The sequence below is a fragment of the Podarcis cretensis genome (genome assembly GCF_951804945.1).
Source record: "Podarcis cretensis genome assembly, chromosome: 12".
Taxonomy (NCBI): Eukaryota; Metazoa; Chordata; class Lepidosauria; order Squamata; family Lacertidae; genus Podarcis; species Podarcis cretensis.
In genome coordinates, this window is record NC_137181.1 from 49,748,933 (window position 1) to 49,767,330 (window position 18,398).

Genomic DNA, 18,398 nt, shown 5'->3' on the forward strand with positions numbered 1-18,398 from the left:
ATGAAGAAAGCTAACTAGCTGCGGACTTTTGGTGTGAATGGGCTGTGTGTTTGTGAAGAGAAAACAAGTTATTAGGCTCAGAATATGCTCAGGGGTACCATGCCCTTTAATTCTTACTACATGTTTTAAAAAAAACCCTTACTACATGTTTTCTGCACCTGACTCCTTTTGGTAGGTTTTGGGTTCTAGTAAAAAAACAAAAAACAAAACAAAAAAATGGGAGACCCAACAGGCCTAAAGTATGCCCATTCCTCACATAGAAGGACTAAATGTCCCTTCTTTTGTGTTGGTTACTTATAGAAGCTGTGCTTCGAAGTGGTGGATCAGGACCAATCAGGAAGTCAAATTAATCTGGTCAAAGGATTTCTGGCATGTGTTTGGTGAGGGCTAGACTCATTTTCCAATGACTTTGTATAATGGAGTAAAGCTGGAACTCCACAGCATTAAAGATCCATACAACATTTGCTTCCGATTCCATACAGAAAAATACATGGGAGTTAAGGAAGTATTCCACGATGAGGATGAGGGTGCCTTATCTCTAAAACATTTTCTCATAATGAGAACTTGGTATACCGCAGAGGTACGGACTATTGGGAGCCACTGTGGGCTGAAGAATGTCTGGACTGTGGTTATTGAAAGACTGATATGAGTTGGAGTCATTTAGACATGCCCTTCGATGCATTCAGTGTATTTAAGGATATGACCTGACAGAGAGATATTTTTGAGCATGTGGGTTGTTGCTCACAATAAAAGTCAGCCTGCTTTGAGGGACATCAGTGTATGCTGTAGGTCTTTGGCTTCTTCTTGCCATGCAAGAAGTAAGTAAAGATAAAGGGACCCCTGACCATTGGGTCCAGTCCTGACCGACTCTGGGGTTGCGGTGCTCATCTCGCTTTATTGGCTGAGGGAGCCAGCGTACAGCTTCCGGGTCATGTGGCCAGCATGACTAAGCTGCTTCTGGCGAACCAGAGCAGCGCACGGAAATGCCGTTTACCTTCCCACCGGAGCGGTACCTATTTATCTACTTGCACTTTGACATGCTTTCAAACTGCTAGGTTGGCAGGAGCAGGAACCGAGCAACGGGAGCTCACCCTGTTGCGGGGATTCGAACCGCCAACTTCTGATCGGCAAGTCCTTGGTTCTGTGGTTTAACCCACAGCGCCACCCGTGTCTCTATACAAGAAGTACCCAGCAGTAAATGGAGTGCCTGATATATAGCTGAACAGGGGAAGAAAATGTGACTTTTGACTGACTACCATAGTCACTTTAGAAAACTGGTATGTCTCTAAGGCAGGAATTGATGTAGTGATTGTGCTTGGGAACACCATAATTGGTTTAATCCTGCCAGCCATTGCCATGCTTTAATCTTCATTTTCATTGGTGGCAGTTCCGGCTTTTTCATGTGTGAATAAATAAAATCTTGGACAACAGGCGGTACTGGTTATGGCAGCTGAGCCTGGGCTCCCACTGATGTGGCAAATGCTAAGATGCTATTGCATAATATTCATCGGTCCTAGGCACCCTTATGGGTTCTTCTGTTTGTTTATATTTGAAACTGGAAATTGGGGACTTCCTCAACCTCTGACTTTATCCCCAGGCTCTAACCTTCAAATGCATCTATTTAAGAATGAAATAGAGACTGTTTATACGCTGACAGCTGCCATGTACTTTAGAATTGCTGAAAAAGAGCAAACAGCTTAAGAGTTCTGTTTTGATTAACTCTATTGTGATTGCCTGAATTAAACCTTGCTCACATTCTCTCTCTATCTGGTGTATGTTTTACAGATCTCCCAAGGAAGCCAACTACCACAAAGAAGGAAGGTTGCATTTTCTACCTCTGCCAGACCCAGTCTCCAGCGCTGGCCCCCCTGATGGCAGTTGGCACTTCCCTGTAAAACCTGCCAAGCTGGACGCCACAGCTTTGAACGACTGCACTTTGGCTGCCACTGTGCCGTTTCCTGAGACAACCGACCATGCAGTCCTAGCCTGTCATGAAGAACACTATGTAAGCGAAGCCGTGGAAAATGACCCATCAGACTACAGGGAGTACAGAGATGCTGGCACCATTACTGGTAGGTTGTTGACCAGTTGGCTGTTGACTTGGCTATTCTGTCCATCTCCTTGGAGGTAATAACCTGCCTCTTCTGCAGAAGCCAACAACATTGCTTCTTGCATAGCTAAAATTAAGCATACTTGACTAGATTCCAGAAAAGATTTATCTGCTTGCAGGGCTACTGACACAGCTCTAGATTCTCTTATGGGAGATGCCTCATGCAGACAAGCACAGGAACTCTAGTATTCTCAGTGAAACTTTATTCAGATTTAGTCCAGAGAACAGGAAGCAAAAACCTGCCCTTGTCTGAGGAGCAGATTCTACGACATCACAAATCATGCATGTTAGCTTTTGTGTTACATATTGAAATTACATATTGAATTTATTGTGGGGGATGGTGGAGGCTGGTCCATTAGGGCTATTGGGGCACAGCCCTCCCAAGGATGGTGATGATGTTGCTGTTGTTGTTGTATTTCATTTCATTCATTCGTTCCATACCCATCAAATAAATAAATAAATAAATAAATAAATAAATAATCAATCCCCCAAGATCTCAAAGCCACAAATTCTTTCCTGTCCAATATACGTTACTGTCAATCTGTTGTTCTCTGGCCAAGAAGGTCTCTGCAGCGCTCAGCCAGTCCTAATCAAAAGTATAGCTAGGGCAGAGAGGGGCCTCTCATATGTCTCTGAGCAGAAGAAAACAGGTGACTGATCAGGCTGCCTAGAAGTCAGCTCCAGTATGAAGGTTTATGCTCCATCTGTTGTCATGCGGCGAACCAGCAGCTTCAGTGTGGACCTTGTAGGGGTGCTGAGAGGGGCAGTCTGAGCATACACAGAACTGTTTCCTGAGGCCACACCTTCGCTACACCCTGTACACCCCTATCACACACACACACACACACACACACACACACACTTCACTTTTGTGATTGGGTGGGATGAAATAATTGTTTTTGACTTCACAAGGTAAGTTCTCCCTGGGTTGGAAGGCACATGGATGCTTGAGAGTGATGGGGAGAATGTTTCTCTGCAAGTGTGATGTAGCCTCCATTAATTGTAAAAGTCTGGAATTTTAATAGGTGCTTGTGGTTACTGTTTTTGGCTGCCATTGCTTTCTTTTCATTCTTAAAGGTTGTTCAGGCCGTTGAAAAGTAGCGAGCATATTCCCATAAAAAATCTTGAATTCAGTATTTTTTGCGGGTCTTGACTGGATCTCATCGGGATTCCATTCAAGCATAGGGATTTAGGGTTATGTGCACCCCAAACCTCCCTGTGATGATTCAGGCATTTCTGTTTTGCTTTAAAAAGATTGCAGGTAAACAACATCAAGAAACTGAATTTCTTGCAGGAAACATGTGCTCTGGGCATGTTGCAACAAAATCGTGCTCATGACTCCTCTTTCTAAGTATTCTGAGATCAGGAAGAATTTAACTTAATATCCTCCTCCTGTTTCTGTGTCAGACCAGCTCATCTGACCACAGATTATCTCTTGGTAATGTGCCATAAAACAGAAATGCAGGTTTCTTGATTCTCTCATCGTCTAATAAGCTAAAAATAGTGTTATTTTATACACTTCCTTCTTTCATAACTTCCTGCAGGGAATCCTTGAATGGAGGTTCATTCAGGGACTGATACAGATTGTACAAAATGGGGGAGTGTCACAGTAAGCCTACATTGGGCTATCTTTTGGGATGGTCTTCAGCACAAGGTTTTCATGAAACTTTTTAACCAAATAATAAACGTGCTGTTAAATAACTGAAATCTGACCTCCTTAGGGCTAACATTTATATTGGTTTGATAAATAATCTCCTGAGCGTTCTGTCCAACTCCACCATTCTTTAAGCATTTTTTTTGTTTCTCAGTTTGCAGTTCTCTTGGGATTTTCATTCTTTCCCCACGTCCAGGTGACTGTCATATCTATATTGCTTCTTCCTTCTGCAAAATCTGCTTAAGCAGTGTTATACACAATGATTTTTGCACTATTGAATTTGCACTGCCTCTTACTGAATTTCCCTCTTTTCACTTATTATCCAGTATTTCTACTAAAAGTTCTCTCTCTGGTTTTTGGACTAGCTCCCTGGCACTCTTCAAAAAATACTGAGCTTCTCATTCTAATACTCTCAATCTCTCTCCCTCCCACCCTAAGTTGGTGGCTGCTGTGTCTGTTGCTGGATTGTACCACTTCAGACTTCAGGAGGTACCTCTGTGGCTACCACCATCCTCTTTAGTGTGCCTAGATCAAATTCCTCATTTTTTTGCATGTCACTTGCTTCTTCTGCAGGTATCTCCCCAAGTTCCATTCCTTTGTTGTTGTTTAGTCGTTTAGTCGTGTCCGACTCTTCGTGACCCCATGAACCAGAGCACGCCAGGCACTCCTGTCTTCCACTGCCTCCCGCAGTTTGGTCAAACTCATGCTGGTAGCGTCGAGAACACTGTCCAACCATCTCGTCCTCTGTCGTCCCCTTCTCCTTCTGCCCTCCATCTTTCCCAACATCAGGGGATTTTCCAGGGAGTCTTCTCTTCTCATGAGGTGGCCAAAGTATTGGAGTCTCAGCTTCAGGATCTGTCCTTCCAGTCAGCACTCAGGGCTGATTTCCTTAAGAATGGATGCGTTTGATCTTCTTGCAGTCCATGGGACTCTCAAGAGTCTCCTCCAGCACCATAATTCAAAAGCATCAATTCTTCAGCGATCAGCCTTCTTTATGGTCCAGCTTTCACGTCCATACATCACTACTGGGAAAGCTTATTTGAACCATCACCTTCTCTAAGCTCCAATTGCAACTTGACTCTCATTTAAGCTGTCTCATTGGTGACGGGAACAGTCTGTCATGTAATTAGTAGCTGGAAGCCCCTAAAAGCTCTCTTTCTCCAGCAACTTGGAATGAGCCAGGTATATGGAAAGCACTTAGCTCGTGAGACCCTATCTCTCTATAAAAATAGCACGCATAAATAATTATTGTTGTGGTTAATTTCATTTATTTATTCCCGGGATGTGTATCTATGCGATTTACAATGCAGTAAAAACCATGCACAGAAGAATTTCATATGTAAAAACATCTAAGACATTTGCATGTATGAAGGCAATGTTGAACAACAATTCACATATGAAATAAATGTAGATCCAGTATAGATACCAATTGGATAAATGTCTCCACCTAGAAGTCTTGTTGAATAGCCATTCCCCCACCCCATGTCAGAGCATGCTGAGAGGCTGCAAATACATTTTCTCCTAAATGTTTCACATTATAGTTTTCATTTAATGTGCTTACTATTTACCGCAAAACAGTTCAGTGTCCAGGTTCAGCTGCACTCCACATTTGTGAGTAATTGGGAACCCGTAATCCCCAGCAAACAAAGTAGTCTGCTGGCTGGTCCATAATGTTTTCTTTTTTTTTTTAATGATATTTATTAAAAGTTTAAAAAGTTTAAAAATTACAAAAAAAGAAGGAAAGAAAACAACAAAAAGTTTAACAAAACATACATTACAGTACATAAAAAAGAAAAAAATACAATACAATACAATACAACATTAACAATAAAAAAGAAAAAAAACACACAACCAATATTCCATTTCTTAATCTTCCAATTACTTGTTTCATCGACCTCCTCAGACCTCCCTTTTTGTATTCTAGTTTAATTATTTGTTTCAGCAAATTCTTTCCATCTTTCTCAATTTTTATTGGGTAATTTATCTTAACAGTCTAACCTATTAATTAACTCAACAAATCCTTTCCATCTTTCACTATATTCTGTCATTCAGTTTGCCTTAATTTATTTTAACCTTATCTTACCATAAAATACCTTAAAGCTTAAAACTTAATACTTATTTATACATAACTCCTTATATCATTTCTACTAAAGCCAAATAGTTTCATTCCAACATTTTTCCTGATACTCATTAATTTTACACTAATTCCGAAAGTAAATCTTTAAAAACTTTTCACTCACTGTGAGAGAGGTATGGATTTTCTATCAGACTTTCAGTGGGAAAGTAGAATTAAGCTTAACTTCATTGATATGCTGAATAAGTTTGATATGGCTAAGGAGCACTAATGAATGGAGCACATTAAATGCTTGTCCTAACCTTGTCCTCTCCTCCCACTAATATTTGTCACTGTACCTTTTTATATACCTTTTTCTAACCTGTTTGCTACTTCCTTTGTCTCTATTTGGAAGTTGCTCTGTTTGCATTCTCCCTTGCATTAGAAGGTGACAAGTTGATGATATGAAGCTATAGCACCATCTAGTGTTCTTGCCTTCAGTGTGATTTTCTACTTCTAGAGAAATTTTGGAGGGATGCCCTGGACATGAAGTAGGCTACTTGTTCAAATAGCCCAAATCTGGAAGTGCAAGCCTTTTTTCCCAAAGCAGGGTTCAGTATAGTATACGTTTACCTTGACATCCTTGACATGTGACAGATTCCAGAGGACCACACATATGCACAGTAAGACAGAGACACACAGAGAGAGACTCTTGTGGAACTTCTAAAATATCAAAATATATAAACCACAATGAATTTGTGGATTTGTTAGGTGCTTTATAAAAAATCATGATCATTTTTACTTTTGATTTCCAAGATGGGTTTTTAATCTTTTAATACACTTTATATTTAATTGTATTGTGGTCAGCTTAAATGCTGAATTACAATGGTAAATGAACAAAAGGTGCATTGTTAACAGTTATGTTCTTTGCTTTTATGAATAGCATCTTGCTTCTTCAGCGTCTCCCTCCATCTGTCTGGACAGTGTAGGTTGTAGAAGTATTAGGGGATAACAAAAGCCTCTATTCTTTCTGGTGGTGCAATCTTATTTTTTTTTGTGAATATGTCTTGTTATTGCAGAAGAGGAACTGTGATAAAAAGCACCATTTGTTTTTCTTTCTGGGTTTGCTGTTTAACTTTTCTATTTCCTTTTGACTAGAGTAAAAATCTATATTGGTGGAAAACAAACCCCACTAATGAGTATACCTACATGTTATTCTGACATGTTTTTGATTTTATATTGTGCATCAGTCTTTTCCAGATTATTGTAAAGTAGCTTTTATCACAAGTGCACTGAGGTGTGGTACATTTCTTGAAAGGGTTTTTTTTAAAAAAATAAAAATAAAAAAGGTTGGTTCCTATTGTAATTGCTCAATATACAGCAGATTCTAGTAACAAAGCCACTGTTGTAAGAATGGTGGTGTCCATATGTCTCCTCACTTTGTTTTGTCAACAGATGGCCTATCTCACTTGTCAGGTTACCGATCAGTTAATAGCAAGACCAATCTGCCTTATTTTCCCCCCTCCAATGTATTGGTAGACTTCTTCCCCCACCCTTTCCATGATAGTAGGCAGCTTTTGGCGATACAGAGATCACTTAGGAAAAGAAGACCCCTATTCTAATTTCATCTTGCCTTATGTCAAAGTAGCTGCCCAGAGTAGGATGGGCATTATCAAAAAAAGAGACAGGAAATGCATCTCCTAACCCCTCCCCCTAAAAAAACCCCCTTCTAGATGGAGGGCACAAGGAGAAGGGGACGACAGAGGACGAGATGGTTGGATAGTGTTCTCAAAGCTACCAGCATGAGTTTGACCAAACTGCGGGAGGCAGTGGAATACAGGAGTGCCTGGCGTGCTCTGGTCCATGTTACTATAATTTAACTAGAAATACAATACATCTCACCATAGTGTGGAAGATTGTGGTGAGGCGATTTGTGAGCCTGCTTGGTTTGCTGACAAGTGCTTCAAGTCTTGCTCCTTATGATTATTTTATCTTTAAACTGCACTTAAATCAGGAAGCGCTTCAAATGCAGAATTGCTTTCTGGAAAGAAAAACGCATGGCCACCCTCGACCAAGGTCTGCTTTGGGTAGCCCATCTTGGGTAGTTTTTCTTTAGCTGGATATCTCAGATAGTTAAAGCATGGTGCTGATGATGCCAAGGTTGCAGGTTTGATCTCTGTATGGGACAGCTGCATATTTCTGCATTGCAAGGGCAGTTGGACTAGATGATCTTCATGGTCCCTTCCAACTCTACAATTCTATGATTCACTTTTCTACGTCTCTTTAAAAGCCCTTTTAGTTGTCTTTTGAAAATGATTTAATGGAAATGTTAATTCAACTACAAATCTCCTCACTTGTTGAGGTGCTCTTTCCATTACTTTTTGCAAAGGGTCACTGTCCTCTGCAAATTAGTGCACACTGTCTTAAGTGGGTAAGAGAAGTGGAGCATATCATGAAGTGCATTGTGACAGCTGATGCGTCATTGAAAAAGTGATGTTTGCATGTCACTTTCATGGTGCAAAAATGTTCCTTTTCAACTAGGCCTTTGCATGACTTGATCTTCATCCTATGCCCTTTTAAAAAATGCTGGTTCTTTGTGGGGGGGGGGGTGTTATTGAGTTCTTGTTTTTATTTTGATTTTATGTATAGTATTTGATATTTTATGTGAACCTCCCTGAGACCTTCAGGTATAGGGTGGCATAGAAATTAATTAATTAATTGAATTAATAATAATAATAATAATAATAACAACAACAACAACAATAATAGTGCCCTAGGCTTAGAACAGTGTTACAGGCTAGGAGGAGGGTCCTGCATAACAATGGAGATTCCTGCAACCTTGGGGCCCACGTCCTCCAGAAGCTGGTGGGGGCATGTTTTGCTGTGAAAAAGCAAAGCCTTTGATCTTTACGTGATACTGCGTTTCTCAGGAACTCAGAGGACCTTGTTAGTGCATGCGCACACACACAAACAAACACCCACCCACCCACCCACCCACACTATATATATATGTTCCAGTATTTAAGTATCTAGCTGAGGGGTATCATTAGTCTATGGAACCAGATCCTGTCTCCTTTGGAAATATGATCTAGGAGCTTCTATTAAATAAATTCTCATTCTGGTTTAAGATAGAGGAGACCATATGATTTTGATGTCTGTTGTCTCGCTTTAATGGCTAAAAGTTTCATCTATTCTCAGCAAATACCCTTTTGTGAATACATAACAAAACAAAACAAAAAAGCATTCTTCCCATCCTTGAGTATTATCAGTTGAAGGACCAGCAGGTGGCGCTGTGGGTTAAACCACAGAGCCTAGGACTTGCCGACCAGAAGGTTGGCAGTTCGAATCCCCGCAACGAGATGAGTTCCCGTTGCTCAGTCCCTGCTCCTGCCAACCTAGCAGTTTGAAAGCACCTCAAAGTGCAAGTAGATAAATAGGTACCACTTCGGAGGGAAGGTAAACGGCATTTTGGCGCGCTGCTCTAGTTCGCCAGAAGCGGTTTAGTCATGCTGGCCACATGACCCGGAAGCTGTACGCTGGCTCCCTCGGCCAATAAAGCGAGATGAGCACTGCAACCCCAGAGTCGTCCGCGACTGGACCTAATGGTCAGGGGTCCCTTTACCCTTACTTCAAGCAGAGGTGGGGCTTCCATTAATTGTCAGGTGTACAGATCTCCTTTCTGCTGCCTTTCTGGTCCGGGATGCAACTTTTATTGCAGAGGACCATTTTTGTGCCTGAATTCTGAGTCATTGAGATTACTGAGCACCAGGTGGCACCAGTTTACCCTCCTAACCCAGCAGTACAGTACCAATAACATGAGCTGTTCAACGAGGGGGAAAGGTGTTCATTTAAAACATCCTGCATTTACTTTGGCTCCCCTGGTAAGCTGTTTGGTTCGGAAAGGGAGGGTTATCTCTTCTCTCTCCTGCCCCTTAATCCCAAGAAGCAACCTGCTGGCTCTAAACAGTCTTTCAAATTAAAACTTCAAAAAGCTTTAAGTCCCTTTAGGATTCTGGTTACTGGGTAATGTTAATAGCTCTCCCCACTATGCTGTTTTAAAGGCTGTATTATTTGCAGTAGAAAACATAGCCGTGGCTTTCATTGAGAATTGGCACCCATGTGCTGTATCTGTGCCCCTTGTGCAGAATATTTTTTTTAATTGACTAGTAAAAGCTTCAGTAAGCATTAATGGGATGAAGGATGAATGTGATAGCAAGTACCAGAACTGATCTTTGCACAGTTCAACAAATCTGGTGGCTCCTTCTTTCCTTATTAAGATAATTGGCTGTTCTCTTTGGGCTGAAAATAAGTCAAGTTAGAAGCTTTCGGTAGGTGTAATGAGCTCACGGAAGGACAAGCAGCGAGACTCTTTATCAAATAGGCATAGTTAAGAGACCAGGGGCCAGATTCTGTGACTGAGTCACAGACTTTTGAGAACCCAGGAAGATTTGTCCCTTGCTCTGAGGCACCCTTAATGCCATTGATGTCTGCTTCATTCATATATTTTATCCCACTTAATTACTTGCTGATGTAAGATATTCTAGAAAAATGTGCTTCCATCTTGGGTGAGAGAGTCAGTATGGTGTAGAGTTCAGTGTTTTACTCAGGACAGGTTCAGATCCCGGGTCACCTGGTGACCTTGAGCCAGTCATGAACTCCCAACCCAACCTACCTCACAGTGTTGTTGTAAGAATGAAATGGATGGCTAGAGAAGTATGTATGTCGCAATGAGCATCTTAGGGGGGGAAAAGAAAGCTTTAAATAATCCAAGGGAAAGTACTGGTATTGCTGGTTATTTTGGAAACAAACAAACCTAAGATCTATCATCTCCATCATTATCATCATTATTAGTAGTAATATTTTAAATGGATTTTTTGTGATCATGAAGCTAAATTTACTTTGTTCCCCAGTTCATAGTAAATCAGTGATGGCAAGTTCTGTCTCTTAGTCCACTACCAGCATATCTAATTTGACAGTGAAACCAAAATCACAGCACAAGCATGGTTCCATTTTTCATTCACGTTGGTGCAGTATTCTTGGCATTCATAAAAGACCCAGGCACAGTGAGGAGAGGTTTTGTGCATTGAGAGCTAAAATAATTATGACACACATCCTGTCAACTCTTGGCATGTATTTATAGTCAATGCATTTAGGCTTTAAAAAAATGTAGCTCCATAAAAGCACTGGCTTCAGTGGGATGGCTTTATTTTGAAATGTAGGCTTTTGATTTTTTTAAAAAAATGCAACAAAATGAGTAAAGGGGTTTAGCTGAAGATAATGCCTGGCATCTTTCTCATTCCCTGTCTTAGCACATGGGAGCTATTTTTCGTAAAACATTTTTCTTCTGAGGCTTCCTTGAGTCACATGGCGATGAGATCACTGATGCCCAGCAACATTGCTTTGTCATAAAGGATGAGGGAGACCTCTTCCCTAGTAATGCTGGGGTAGAAGTCATAAAAGCCTTGAACTGGAGTAGAGATGAAACAGGAACAAATAGCAAGTGCCGTATTTTTTGCTCTATAAGACGCACCAGACCACAAGACGCACCTACTTTTTGGAGGAGGAAAACAAGAAAAAAAATATTCTGAATCTCAGAAGCCAGAACAGCAAGAGGGATCGTTGCGCAGTGAAAGCAGCAATCCCTCTTGCTGTTCTGGCTTCTGGGATAGCTGCACAGCCTGCATTCGCTCCATAAGACGCACACACATTTCCCCTTACTTTTTAGGAGGGAAAAAGTGAGTCTTATAGAGCAAAAAATACCGTAATTACTAGGCAGTTTATATTAACAGCTTCTTGTCGTCTTGCTCCTGGAAAGCAAGGCTGTGTAGTGCTGTTTTTTGTGGCGTGGTTGCTGTGGATGAAATAGACTGCAAACCTTTAGGAGTATTGCAATACATTTCTTCTATCAGAAACAAAAAGCTCACAGCTAATGCTAGTAACAGGTAGCCCATATGTACATACTAATAATAGCATCAGAGTTTAAAGTCTCTGGTCAATCTTTTCTTGTCTAAAGCACATGGATTAGCAGAAATATGAGATGATCAGAAAACACCCGACCTTGGAGCATGGGAAGTCCGCCCAAAAATTTATAATTTAGCATAATATTTGGATTGTTTGATTACTGCATAATTTGTATAATTTGGAATATTTAATGTGGTTTGAATAGATTGTTAAAATGGAAAATTTAATTATATAAAAAAAGCACATGGAATAGCTTTCCATCTTGGGCAAGCGTTCCAGTAGGCAAACTTGCATGGAAGCAAAGCCTGTTGACAGAAATGCTTAATGTTATAGTTTCTGGTTTCTGTAGTTGTAGCTCATAAGCAGCGAAATGCCCACATTTTGAGACAAAAGCTTCTTATTCGGTTTCTTACGAAATGTTTAGTCAGAGCTTCTAAGCAATGCAACACCCTCCTCTTTCAGATGGAATTTTTCTGGAGATGATGGAATGCGTTGGATGGGAGTTTGCTGATGTGGCTTGTATTAAATCACAAGTGTTTCTATTTTTATTTTGAAAGTGGTATAACCCAGTTTCTGTGCTTGTCTTTCCCCTCGCTTTAGATGTGTGCAATAGTACAAATCTTCCCGAAGTTGAAATCATCAGTCTGCTTGAAGAGCAGCTACCACACTACAAGCTAAGAGCAGATACCATCTATGGTTATGACCACGACGACTGGCTTCATACACCTCTCCTTTCTCCTGATGCTAATATTGATTTAACAACAGAGCAAATAGAAGAGACACTGAAATACTTCCGTAAGTCCAAACGTATTCATTTGTCCTCAAATGCAATTACCTGTAGAATTTATGAGTTGCCTTCTCCCCATGTACCCCAATTTTCCTCAGTTTAGCAGCTATTCTTGGATAAATAATGCAATATGTGGGATGGATCACATTGAAAACTGTCACTGGTACAATAGAAATCATGAGTCTGTATCTGTTCCTTCCATGAAGCACTGTATAATATATGCAAAGCTGGTGGAGAACACAGTTGAAAAAATATACCACTCATAATAGCATTTCTGTTGTAGGCTGTGACATTTTAAACCCAGCTAAAAGCATTTGGAATGTAGCTTGCATATGTCAGTTTCTGTCAGGGAACTGACATCGGAGTGAGAGGTGGAGGCAGGGCTCCAGAGCGATGCCGGAGAGGGAACCAGCAGGGGGGAAGGAATTCAGCGTAACATCAGTCGAGAAGAGGGGGAGTTGTAGGAATTGGAGGCAGGTCTCCGAGACCCTTCACCAGAAACTAGTGGAGAGAGCGCTGGCACGCCCCTGCCTTCCCCTTACTTGCGCAGACGAGTTCCACACAGGGAAAGTAGGAGGAGACTTGGCGTCAAACAGCTTTTATGCTGGAAAAGGTTCAAGAGACGCCCACTGACGGATTCTGCAAGTGACTAACAGGTCACGGAGGACGAGCTGCCAGCCTGAGCATGGTTGGTCTAGCGATCTAACTAATCTGAAAGCCATTTACGCACAAGTAATCCCCTACAACCTTTACAGTTTCCTTGAAGTGCATGTCCTTCCTTTGGCTAGTAATACAGCGGCAAGCTAAGATGCTGCGGCTGCAGTCCTACACGCAAGCTGCTTAACTCTAGTTGGGTCTGGTGGGAATGAAAAACAGCAGCATAGGTTGCTAACCTACAAGCCATCGCAACCCAGTTGGTGACCAAAAAGCAAATGGGAGTCAAACTTCAATTAAAACAAAAATTGGAGTGGCCTTGAAAAATCTCTCTTTTTAAAATTTTTTATTAAGTACAAATTAGAAAACATACATATTTACAACAAAAGAAAAAGAAAATACATATAACCAAGGGAAAAAAAATAGAGAATATTTTGTCTCTTTTCATATTTACAGTTATTTATACCTCTATAAAATGCTATTCACAATAAAGGAGTGAAATGAAAGATAAGATATCAGAAAAAAGAAAAAAAAGATCAAAGAAAAAAATATAGAAGTAAAAGAAAAAGATCATAGGTGAAAATTTTTAAAAGTAGATAAGTACTCACAATACATGGCCGTTTCCCATCTATATTTATATTCAATTGTATAATTCATCTTGTCCTTATCTACCTTAAATAAAGTGGTTTTTTCTCATTGAATTTGTGTTCAGATGGACTGAATATGGCTAAATAGTACCATACTTTATAGCTGCCAGCTTATTATCTTGTGACATTAAGAAATACCCTTAAAATATCAGCACGGTTTTTTAAACACACACAATGTCTTATCCTTTTGTAAGTAGGTCAGTTAAAGTTTCAGAGAAAAGTGCCAAGAGATTAAACCTAGATTTGAAGTGTGGGCCTGTACAATCAACTCCTCCTGCTCAATAAATGTTCATTTGCTTGGCTTTTGGGTACACATCTTTTCCCAAGGTTACATTTTTTAATGTTATGGCAATGTTGTTTTTTCAGGCACCTAAAATGTCGCCATTTTGTGTTGGGGTTGGGGAAGAAGGTGATGTTTTCCATGCAGTTTTACATCTTTTAATTGGCTGAATAATAATAATCTATGGGTGTGATGGATATAATCTTTGATTGTGTAGTAGCTGACAGCGAATGGGCTACCAATGGGCTACCAATAGTCTGCATTATAAATAAATAAATAAATAAATATTTTTAAATTTATACCCTGCCCTTTCCGGTTCAAAAACCAGGCTCAGGGTGGCTAACAACAAATTTAAAACATTTACAGTGGTACCTCGGGTTAAGTACTTAATTCGTTCTGGAGGCCCATTCTTAACCTGAAACTGTTCTTAACCTGAAACACCACTTTAGCTAATGGGGCCACTGGAGCACGATTTCTGTTCTCATCCTGAAGCAAAGTTCTTAACCCGAGGTACTATTTCTGGGTTAGCGGAGTCTGTAACCTGAAGCGTATGTAACCTGAAGTATACGTAACCCGAGGTACCACTGTAATTGTAAAAGCAACATAAAATACATAATAAAAACATGAATAACAATAGAATTCAAAGTTCAGAAATTGATTTAGGGAAAATCCATCTAATAAGCATTTGATAATCCCCAGGGCTAGCTGGCTGAATTGGTCCTACTTGGGCCAGCGAGAAGGCCAGGGGAGAATTAGCTGTGGGGTCTCAGAGCGGGTGATCTTCATAAAAGGGGAGGGGGAGGGAAGCAAAGGGAAATAAAAGATCAGGCTGAATTCAAATTAAAGGCCAGGTGGAATAGCTCTGTCTTACAGGCCCTGCGGAAGGAGATTAAATCCTGCAGGGCCCTGGTCTCATGGGACAGAGCATTCCACCAGGTCAGAGCCATCACTGAAAAGGCCCTGGCCCTGGTGGAGGATAGTCTGACTTCCTTAGGGCCGGGGACCTCTAAACTATGGTTATTCATAGACCTTAAGGTCCTCTGCGGGGCATACCAGGAGAGACGGTCCCGTAAATACAAGGGCCCTAAGCCACAAAGGGCTTTAAAGGTCATTAAGGAGAATAATCCAAATCTGGCATTAACTGCTTCCAGGTCGCTGGTCCATAGCCGCTGTTTCATCCACAGTTGCTGATAAGGATATGTTATGTACTTCAAGGGTCATAAGCACTTTCTGCTTATGTTGGTTTGGTAGCATTGTATTGTATTCAGAAACAAGAACAAAAAATGCATTAAGATTCACTGGTGTTCTCATAACTGTAGCTAGAGTGATTCTTGTCACACATTGTTTAGTGAATACTGAAAGCCACGTGACTACTGTTAATTTCCATTAGCATCCGTCACATACCTAGTGCTTCACTATTTCAGTGTTTCTTCCTCCATAATTTCAAGTACCGTATTTTTCGCTCTATAGGACGCACCTTTCCCCCTCCCAAAATTAAGGGAAAATGTGTGTGCGTCCTGTGGAGCGAATGCAGGCTCCTTGGCTTCAGCGATAGCAACGCGAAGCCTCCGAAGCGCAGAGGGAGAGCTCCCTCTGTGCTCCTTGGCTTCGTGTTGCTTTCGCTGAAGCCTGGAGAGCGAGAGGGGTCGGTGTGCACTGACCCCTCTCGCTCTCCAGGCTTCAGGGATAGCCGCCTGAAGCCTTCGGAGTGCAGCACGAGTTCCCGCTGCGCTCCGCAGGCTTCAGGTTTCTTTCACTGAAGCCAGGAGAGCAAGACTCTCCTGGCTTCAGCAGAGAGGGATTGCTGCGCAGAGCCCCTTCAGCCAAGCGGGAGGAGAAATGGAAGGGGCTCCATTTCTCCTGCCACTTCGCTGAAGGGGCGCTGAGCAGAGAGGGGGAGATTTTTTTTCTTGTTCTCCCCCTCTAAAACAAGGTGCGTCCTATGGTCCGGTGCGTCCTATAGAGTGAAAAATACAGTACAACTTGCATCCTTAGGGTAAGTGGAAACAGAGAGAGCAGGAATCGTACCTAAACAGGATATAGATTAAATATGGCCACAGCTTTGTTTTGGGTGGGTGGGTGGTAAAACTTGCACATGGCAGTTTGTCTTGGCATAGGATAAGGATCCAGACTTGGGACAGGTTGACTGATGATCAGCGGAGCTATGCAGCCCGCATGCTGAGAAACATTAGTGGGAAGAAGGCAGGATGTTCAAGAGGGATGGGGACAATTTGGAAAAGCGCTTCGGGTTTTTGTGTGTGACAGTCACAGGTTCCTTGTATCCTTGGATGATCTAATATATAAGTGGCATTTGAAGTATCTGAACAGAATTATACAGCTGTAAAGAGAATTAATGAGTCATTTTTGTCTGATCCCTTGAAGCAATAGAATTTTCTAAGCTGTTCTGTACCAGGCAAATGTTGAGAAGCTGTCCATTTGAAAATCTGCACAAAAATAAATTCTACAACTTTGACCAAGTAGGTTATTTGTTTGTCAAAGCGCTGTTAAGGCTCTTGTGTTACATAATATTGTTATGCTGATTTTGTAGAATGGTTTATCACTTTTCATCTACTATTTTTCCACATTGTAGATCTTTTACTTTAGCTTAGAGTTGACTACTTCCTTTCTAAGTTTCCTTTATTTTGCTACTTTTTAATATTTCATAAACCAATAGAAGAATGTTTCATGTTACAAGAACATTTTGCCACTGATTTTAAGATGGCCATACATGAAGAAAGGAATTTCAGAGGAGGCTGCAGCATAGAATAATTAAATTACAATTCATCTAGCAGTCAAGCGCTAATTAATTTGGGTCTGAATTGAGACAGCTGCCTCCTTTCCCACTACAAATGTGGAATTCTTTTTCTTTTTCTTAACTACCGCTACTGTTGAAAAGCAGCATTCTCCAACCGGGTGCCCTCCAGACATTTTGGACTACAATTGCCACCAGCTTAATCCACACAGCTCTGTAGCCCAATATGTCTGGAGCGCATAAAGTTAGGGAAGAGGCTCACATTGCTTAGCTTACATGCCTTCTGTCTTTAATTGAATTATTACTTCTATTGAAGTTCCACTGGATTCCCTATGTCTACTTAAATATTAGCAGCAGTTCATGCAAAGTGCCACATTCCCGCCGTATGGTTGTAGGAGTTTGGCAGAGTCTCTCTTTGGAAATAGTTACAACTCCAGTTAAACCTTCTATTGAAATATCTGTATCACAGAAGTTTGCCAACATTCTCTTGCTTTAGCAACTTGCTACTAAATACAGCAGTACCTCAGGTTACATACGCTTCAGGTTACAGACTCTCCTAACCCAGAAATATTACCTCAGGTTAAGAACTTTGGTTCAGGATGAGAACAGAAATCGTGCAGTGGCGGCGCAGTGGCGGCAGCAGGAGGCCCCATTAGCTAAAGTGGTGCTTCAGGTTAAGAACAGTTTCAGGTTAAGAGCAGACCTCCAGAACGAATTAAGTTCTTAACCCGAGATACCACTGTATATGCCCAATATATGTTTAAAATCAGTTCATTGCATTTAATTGTTCATTGCTGGTCTGCAGTGATTTGGACTATTTTGAATAGACTAATTGCAATCCAGCGTAGTGCAAGAGTGCCACAAGCCAGTTAGGAAATTTTGCTTTCCAAACCGTAGAATGGGAAAGCTATGACTGGGGTGTTCTGAGGTACCACTGTAATTTTTCTCACTTGCGCAACTTTGTATGCCCCGTGCTTTGTGATCTTTGTGCCATTGTCAGTTGTGTATAGTACAGGGCATGCAAGATGGCAGACTCCAAGCAATGTGGTCAGAATCAATTGAGTAATCTGTTTCAAGCCTTCCATGCTGCAGAAGAGCTATTTTAAATAAATGCCTGTGTTTTGCAGCAAAGACAAGGGACATTTCTCCTGTATATGGAGTGCTATAAAACAGTGTTTCCCAACCTTGGGTCTCCAGCTGTTTTTGGACTACAACTCCCATCATCCCTAGCTAGCAAGACCAGTAGTCAGGAATGATGGGAACTGTAGTCTGAAAACAGCTAGAGACACCAGGTTGGGAAACACTGCTCTAAAATACTGTTTGGCCTTACATATATAAACTATTACTTTTCAAATAAGTAGGACCTGGTCTTCCCTCTCTCCTTTTTAATTATGGAAATATTGATCATTTTGACTAAATCTGCATAAATATATTTGTTGCTTCTTAGTTTTTTCATGGAGCTTGTGTGTTAAATAATATTTTTAAAGGTTCGTTTAAAAG

The 18,398-nt window shown here is 41.0% G+C and overlaps 1 protein-coding gene across 4 annotated transcripts in view; it reads left to right on the forward strand.

Annotated features, from left to right (window-relative positions):
• The window catches only part of TRAK1 (trafficking kinesin protein 1), a 136,426-nt gene that overhangs the window by 42,457 nt on the left and 75,571 nt on the right, over positions 1 to 18,398 (forward strand). For all 4 annotated transcript variants that reach the window (XM_079947205.1, XM_079947211.1, XM_079947203.1 and 1 more), the window contains exons 2-3: positions 1,786 to 2,072; positions 12,379 to 12,573. The gene's annotated coding sequence lies outside the window, so the exon portion shown is untranslated. The remainder of the gene's footprint in view (positions 1 to 1,785; positions 2,073 to 12,378; positions 12,574 to 18,398) is intronic.